Genomic DNA, 7,949 nt, shown 5'->3' on the forward strand with positions numbered 1-7,949 from the left:
AGAAACCTGTTTTCTTTACAGAGAGAGAGAGAGAGAGACATGCCCCCTGAGATTGCCCTCTAATACCAGCTAATAGTGACTCAGCAGATGTGGTCTTTGTAGGGCAGATCACAGGCCTGGAAACTCAGGGCTTTTCCAGAACAAAGGCCAAGAGTAAGTGCAGAGAGCCTTGCCGCTGTTGGCAGCAGGCCCTGGATCTGACTGGACATGAGGCGCGTTCCCTCAGAGAGGCTGTGTGAGATCGCCTGGTGGTGACCAGAGCTCCCGGCATCCACACTTTGCCTTGGTGACTGTGGGGGTTGAGGGGAAGTACCTGCTGCCCTCAGGTGTCAGAGGGAGATGGAGTGTGACCTCCTCTTGATCCTGGATCTGACTGGCCCAGCAACTCCATTGCCCTTCCTAGGGAAGTGAGGAAACTCTAAGCAGGGGAAGGGAGGCATTTGGTCCCTCTTGTGTTCCAGTCGGTCTGCTACAAAAGGGAGGGGTGCAAATGTCTTTGCTGACAACCCCCAGGCCTCCTTCTGACAGTGCGGCCTGCTCACCACTCCAGGTTTCAGGCTGGTCAGCGATGGCTTAAGCAGAGGCTTCCTCGGACCACACAGATGGCTAAGGGCCAGTCTCTTCTCCCTCAGTGCCATAGTCCCTGTGCTGTGGTGGCTCAGCTGTGGTGTGTCCTCTGTGCTGGGCCTAATGTCTCCTTTCTCTCAGAGCACAGCCTTGGATTTGGGCTAAGGAGAGAAGGCTAGAGTCGACCAGCAAGAGAAGGTTCGGGTGCATTTCAAGACAATAAAGGAAAGAGGATGAGCAGGGCAAGGTGAGGAGAGTCCAGTGGGGAGGGAGCATAGCCATGTGTCAGCAGAGATTTCATCATCTGGAGAGTGCACTGGTGAAGCACACCACGGGCCAGGGCCAGCCCAGCTGGAGGCCAGGCCTTCAGTGCTGCCCCTGACCCCTCCTAAGGACAGGGACTGCTTCTCCAGGCCTTAGTCAGGTCACCCCCACAGAGGAGTTGACTAGGGAGGGCGGGGATAGAACAGGTGGGAAGGCAGGATAATTCCTGTGAGGAAAAGCCACTTAAATGTATTGACTTAAGCCTGTGCTTCAAAGCTTTAAACCTAAGGAGTCTGTGAAAGCTAGCTCGTTAATTAGTTAGAAATGATTGTTTTACATAGTCTCAGGCAGATTCTAGTGCGGATGTGTCTGAGATCTCATTGACAATGGCCTCTTGACTCTACTTCATGGGCTCTCAAACATGCTCAAACAAACGTGTGTGTGTGTGTGTGTGTGTGTGTGTGTGTGTGTGTGTGTGTGTGTGTGTGCATGCGCTTGCATGCACGCATGATCTTGGGATGACTTTTAGAGCCTCCCTCATGTGGGCACATCCTTTCCCACTAAGCCGTCAGCCAGCATAGATTCACTATTGCCCTCAACGCTGACACAGGTTTTTAAGTCCTATAAGGAGGGAAGGGCAGGGGAGCTGCACTGTTAGGTCCCTGTGCCCTTTCCCATCTCCAGCTCTGATGATCCAAATAGGATCTGCCAAGTTTTCCACTGGCTTAAAATGTCTAGAAGTGCATCTCACCTCCTTTAAGGAGGAAGGCTTGCCCATGCCTGCTGTTGAGCTGGGTTGATGATGCCCAGGCTAGGGTAGCAGGAGTAGACTGTCCAGCATGCACTATCCTCTGGGTTTTTCATCGGAGGCTGGGAGAGTGTTGAATTTTCCTGTAGCAATGCCTAGGTCACAAAGAGAACATCAGGTCTCCAAGGGCTACAAGTAAGGAGTTCAAGTATCTGTGGAGGGAACTGGGTGTGGCTCAATGGCAGAGCACTTGCCTAGCAGTTATGAGGCCCTGGGGTCAATCCACAGTGAAAAGAAAAGGAAACTCCCCAGGTAGCTGCAGATGCTCAGATGCCCGAGCTCGCCATCTTCTCTGACTTTAAGATGCTCCGCCCGAGTATCATCTCTTTGAACACAGGTTCTCAGAAGACAGGATCCTAACAGGGGCTGGGAGGCCTCCCACAGTAGGGTGCAGAATGGGAAGAGAACAGAACCAACTCGCACATGGGAGAGGAGTTATTCCCATTTTCTGGGTGGTTCTGTTTTCTCTGAGGGACAAGCTGGTTGGGCAGTGGGTCTGCCAGAGGCAAGCAAGAAGGAAGGCATAATTCCCTGAGTAAGCAGGGAAGACCAGCTCCCCTAAACTGCCCTGACATTCCTGGGGACTTGGGTCCAGAAACCTGCAGTCTAACTGCCTTATATTCTAAAAAGATTTAAGAAACAAACTCTCCACGGTGATTGGATTTGCTTACAATTTAGACAAGGAGGGTCTCTAAGTTTCTCCAGACAGCATCATCTTACGGTTTATAGAAAGCCATGGAACCAAGGTAAAACATGGGTAAATTTACCTGTGAGTGTGTGAGCTGATGCTGTGACTGTTCCATGACATGGTGAAGGGGAAGGTTTTCATTGTAGATATGAGGGAGAGAACAGCCAGAGAGGCCTTGAAAGAGTCCAGAGTAGAGTCAGGGAGCAGTAGATTGAACAAGGCCAGGAGACTGGACCTGACCATGAGAGAAGCAGGAGAACAGCGTGGGGTGGGAGTGGGGATGGAGGGATGAAGACCAAGAGAAGACCCAGAGTGTGCACAGCAGAATTAGCAGGGTTGTAAGGAAATGGACAGCTGGGGAGGAAAGCCATGAGCTGGAAAAGCTTGGGGTTCTGGAGGAGGTAGGAAGAGCTAGGTCCTTGTGATACTGAGGGACCTGGAGGCCAGCATGGGCATTGGCGTGCTAACAGGCACCAGAGTTAGCCATTTGTCCCCTCTGCCAGTGTTAAGGAAATGGCTCCTTTAGTAGAGGGAAGCCAGCTTCACAAATTCTAGAGCAATGCTGGCTTTTGGATAGTCACCAGCATTTGGGGAAATGGCCTTTCATTTGTCAGTGACAGGGAGACAGGCTAACCCGTCTTTTCCCAGTGGCAAGGGAAACCAGGTACCTCTGCTCTCATCTCTCTAGAGATGGAGTTTAGATTCAAGCCTTCTCTCATGGCCCATGCAGTCTGCTGGCCATGCTCAGTTTATGACTTTCTCTCTTTGTTCCAAACCCATCAGGATACCTCTAGTGGCACTCTCTCATAAACACAATAAAACCTTTCCAGTTAACCATGCCTTGGAGTGGCCTTGTCCTCAGTTTATACAAGCTGCACCGTGTCTCTCTGATGCCACATGGAGGCTCTAGGACCTCCCACCCCTGGCCATGGCATCCACTGTCTAGAGGAAGTTCAGAGAGGCCCTGAACTGTAACATTATAGTAGTACTTACAGAAAGACAGGGGAAGTAAGGGGAGGTAGAGGAGCCCTCAACCCCAGGATCTGTTTAAGTCTCTTCAAGGAACTTTCAAACGGCTGGCAAGGGACCATAATCCTTTGAGAGAAGCTCACAAATAAGACTTAACCGTGCTTAGCAGTCAAAGCACATGCCTCCAACTCCTTGCGACATGTAGTAAGAGTTCCTTTGACCTGCTTTAAAAAAAAAACCAACCCAATACTTCTCTCTTATCAGCAAACACGTGTACAATGAACCCCACAAACCACAGCATAATCCTAGTTGCTAAATAAAGTGTAGATAAAAATGTGAATGCTGGGGGCTGGTGAGATGGTTCAGTGGGTAAGAGCACCAACTGCTCTTCCAAAGGTACTGAGTTCAAATCCCAGCAACCACATGGTGGCTCACAACCACCCATAATGAGATCTGATACCCTCTTCTGGTGTGTTTGAAGACAGCTACAGTGAACTTATACTAATAAATAAATCTTTTTAAAAAATGTGAATGCTAAAACATTTTCAATCTTCTCAATGCTTTGAACAGGGAGACTTCAAAAGCCACCAATGCACCTCAGTGGGACCCTCTCGGATGGCACTCACACTGAGGTGGGCACCACTGTGGCTCTGTGGCAACTTTCTCCATCCTATCACCATCAAGGAGCAGAGATAACATTATGGCAAGGGAGTAATAACTAGGCCTAGGGCAATGGAGATCCTAACACACCCTAGATGGAGCAGAACCGAGGGCCACTAGTCACTTACCCTTTCCCACTGCCTTAGTGAGGATTTCTATTGCTGTGAAGAGACACCACAACTCAGCAAGTCTTAGAAGGAAAGATTTAATTGGGGCTGACTTATAGTAGAGAAGTTTGGTCCATTGTCATCATGGTGGGAAGCATGGCGGCATGCAGGCAGACATGGCACTGGAGAGGAAGCTGAGAGTTCTACATCTGGGTCTGTAGACAGCAGGAAGAGACAGAACTACAAGTACAGCTTGACCATCTGACACCTCAAGGCTTGCACCAGTGACACACTGTCTCCAACAAGGCCGCTTCTCCAACAAGTCCACACCTCCTAATAGGACCACTCCCTATGAACCTATGGGGAGTTCATTTTCTTTCAAACCACCTCACCTGCCCACCACTAATTTGCTATCAGTATAAGTGGGCCCAGGCTGGGCTAGGGTAGGGCTGATAGAGTATGCAGGAGGTAGGGTAACTGCAGTTACCTGAAGGGAGAGTGCAGCTTTTGATGATAAATTGGGACTTATCAGTGACGAAACTGTCCCAAGTCACCCACAATGCTGTAAAGAGTCCCTCACTTATGTTCCTGTAAGCACAATCCATTCAAGGGTTCATCAAGTTGTTCTTCTGTGGAATCAATAGTCATTGCTGCCTATCTGAGACGAATAGATACTTGTTCATGTTGCTCTTTTAAAGTCTATACTAAACTCTTTTTTTTTAATAATCTCCAATTCTACTTCATACTGACTAACCCTGAAATTCCTTTCTGTACCTGAGGTTAAGATCCTGGCTGCACCTGACTGGACGTTACAGGGAAAGCCACGGGCCACACAGCCATAGTGCAGAGCTCTGTCCTTGCAGCTGAGGATGGCCTGACTCTTGAATTCATCACCACATGTAAAATCACAACCCTAAGAACTAAAGGGCATTTCGCTGTGTTTAAAGAGCACTTAGAGTTCAGAGAGGAAGTTTAGTGAAGATAATCTGAGCAGAAGAGCCAAAGAGACACCCACACTGCACCACTACGCCTCAGCCTCTCCACTGCTAGAGGCAGCAAAGACTCTACCTTCTTAAGCACAAACAAGGCTTGTTTGTCAGTTGGTCAAGAGGAGTTTTCTGTAAAGACATTTTAGTAACACAGCTGAAACAACACTGTCACCCTAAAGTCAGCCCCTCAGCCTTGGAAGAGTGCACAGGTGTGGCCCTGCATAGTGGCTTGGCTCCACAGGAAAGTGAGGATGGCCAAGTAGCAGTCAAGGGAAGGCAGGCACTGGGCCAGGAGTCAGATGCCACCCCAGGCCTGTGATGGTGGAAGGAACATGCCAGACACTCTGAGAGGGAAAACAGTTGCTCTCTGGGGAGAAAGCATGAACTGTGATTTTCCTCAGTAAATCAATAAGCCCTGGTAGCAGGGCACTTCGCTCCTTTGAACCACTTTGTGAAATTGATTATGTCTGAGGATGGAGAACCAGACGCCCCCATTCCCTGGGCACCACCATGCAGGAGAAGGTTCCTGGCTGAGGCTGGGCTCCCTCTTGGGCACCCTTTCCCAGTCTTATCAACACAGCTCCCTGGTGAGTCCACCATGCTACTAGCTTGGCCTGAAGATCCCCTGCAGGTAACCCCAGAAGGCCAGTGGCACTGACTAGTGGCTTTCCTGCCTCCAATCTTGTTCTCTGTTGTCCCTCATCCCTCCAGCCAGGCTGTGTTCCCATACTCTGAGGTCTTAAAACAAGAACCAGGAAGTGGAACTTGGGCCTCTGCCCTTCAAATACTTGACCAAGGGCCAGGATCCCAGGGGAAACAAAAAACAAAAAGGGTGGAGGCACCAGATTAGAAGGGCTATGCCTGGGCATGCCGGAGCTGCTGGGCATGGAGGGAAGACGCTACTCATCATTACAGGGCTTTTTGTGGGTACCACTGTGCTCTAGTTGGGCTCTGGGCAGAAACTGGACCTCAGGGGTCTGGTGGAGGCTCTCACCCTTCCACTAAAAAAATCCCTCCCTCTGTTCCCCATGCATTTCCCTCTCAGTTCATCTGGGCAGCAGGTGTGTAAAAGGCAGGTGCAGTCACACCAGATAACATGGGGATTAGGGACGGTGCTGAAGGTCACCCAGCTGACTCCAGGAGCACCTGAGGGTCTAGGGAAATCTTGTTTTCTTGGTCGGAGGGGCAGCTGAAAGCTTGGAGCCTCCTCACTGACACTGGTCTCTCCTCCAGAGGGCAACTGAGAACATAAAAGCCACCCACAGCAGGCACACCTCTGCCTCGGGGCCTTTGCATGCTCTCCTCAGCCCTGTGCAGCTGGACACTGAGTAGTGAGGTGCACTCCTGACCCTCCTGACCCTCTGGAGTGTCAAAGTGTGGCCTCTGGGAGGGCCTTCCCTCTCTAGTCAACAGTCCGGCTCCCTCTTTATGGCCTCCTATTTCCTACAGCTCACAAATATAATTTATATTTTACAAAGATATGTTTACTTATTATGTGGTGTTGGGGATCTGACCCGGGGCCTTGAATTTTGTTTGTTGTCTGCATTCAAAAGCTCCCAGAGCCCATGAGAACACATTCCCTGCTATCCCCAGTGGGGGGCAGTGTCTGAACAGTCAGTCCGGGTCGTTGAGCACGGTCGCACTGAACATACTTCTTTAGGGACACAGGAAGCCCTCACGTGGCCCGCCTGGTGTGGGTATTAGGGAATGGAAAGTCTTTGCTGAACACGCCCACGTTTTTGTTCCACCCTTCCCCCGAGCCCCCTCAGCTTCAAGTCTTGTGTGAAGTCAGACCACGCACAGCCAGTGAAAGCCTCCACTTGAGGAAGGAAGTCACTGTCACAGTAAAAACAATGTGAGCCTCTGGGGCTCTGCGACTTTAAAAAAAAGATCAGGCCGAAATCGGAGGCAGAGAGGCAAATGTCGCAGATGTCGATCTCTACAATCCTGCCAGCAGCACAGAATGCCAGCAAAGGCGCAGCCTACTGTCAACGTGCATGTATACGTATCGGATCCCTCCACCTCCCTCCTGATCCCGCCAACCAGATGCCAGAAAGGCTATCCAGACTTCTGGCCGCCGGAAGTTTAAATGACTGGAGGTGCAGACTGGAGAAATTAAAATTAAGAGTCACTGCATGGACGGCGCCCTCAGCTACCTGGATTGGCTCAGGTGCCCCGGCAAGTAGCAAGCCTGGAACCCAAGGGACAAATATGCAAGGGGGAGGGGGAGGGAACCAGGGGGCTGAGGAGCCAGCATCGTTGTCAGGCGTAGCACCCACCCCTTGCTTCCGAAGCGCAAGCAAGGGGTTGACGCCCCTAACGTGGCCTATTGCGCGCCTGGATCAGTCTTGGGATAGGGGGAAGCGCATTTAGCTGCGGGAGATACGCGAAGCCCTCGCAACTCTCACGCTGGAGTGCCGCTGCTGTCCCGGGAGCTTACTGTCAGGGTCGCTCTCGGGTTCCTACTCCCGCGGCGGCTGGTGTGCAGTTCCTCCACTCTCAAACTCCTCTTGAGCCTCTTTGCCTGCTGCTGAGCCTGTGACACCAGCTGCCCGTTAGCCCCGCCCCCACTAGCCCCGCCCAGGCCTTGGCCCCACCCCCGAGTTGCCTAGTTGGCCTAGGCTAGCTGAGCACCTAGCTAAGGTTTCACCTATTCTGGCAAAGTCTGCTGTTCTGAACAGGGTATTGGCAGTTTAAACTCTGCAGTCTGTGGACTCTACACACAAGAGCCCGAGCTGACCTGGTGCTATAGCCTTCCTCTCACCTTCCTAGCAGTTCGTTGTAACCATTTTATAAGCGAACCAGTCAGTGAGCAAACATCTGGGGATAAAGCTTGAGGGTAGAGTGTCTCGTGTGGGCAAGGCACTAGAGTTCATTCCCAGAACCACAAATAAAAT

At 51.1% G+C, this 7,949-nt stretch overlaps 1 protein-coding gene across 1 annotated transcript in view; it reads right to left on the minus strand.

The window, feature by feature from the left end:
* The window catches only part of Ephx1 (epoxide hydrolase 1), a 28,050-nt gene extending 20,414 nt beyond the window's left edge, over positions 1-7,636 (minus strand). Inside the window, exon 1 of the mRNA XM_021157704.2 lies at positions 7,493-7,636. The gene's annotated coding sequence lies outside the window, so the exon portion shown is untranslated. The remainder of the gene's footprint in view (positions 1-7,492) is intronic.
* Between the last annotated feature and the right edge of the window lie 313 nt (positions 7,637-7,949).

The sequence above is a fragment of the Mus caroli genome, unplaced genomic scaffold (genome assembly GCF_978045245.1).
Source record: "Mus caroli unplaced genomic scaffold, Mus_caroli_1 scaffold_1, whole genome shotgun sequence".
In the NCBI taxonomy this organism is placed as follows: Eukaryota; Metazoa; Chordata; class Mammalia; order Rodentia; family Muridae; genus Mus; species Mus caroli.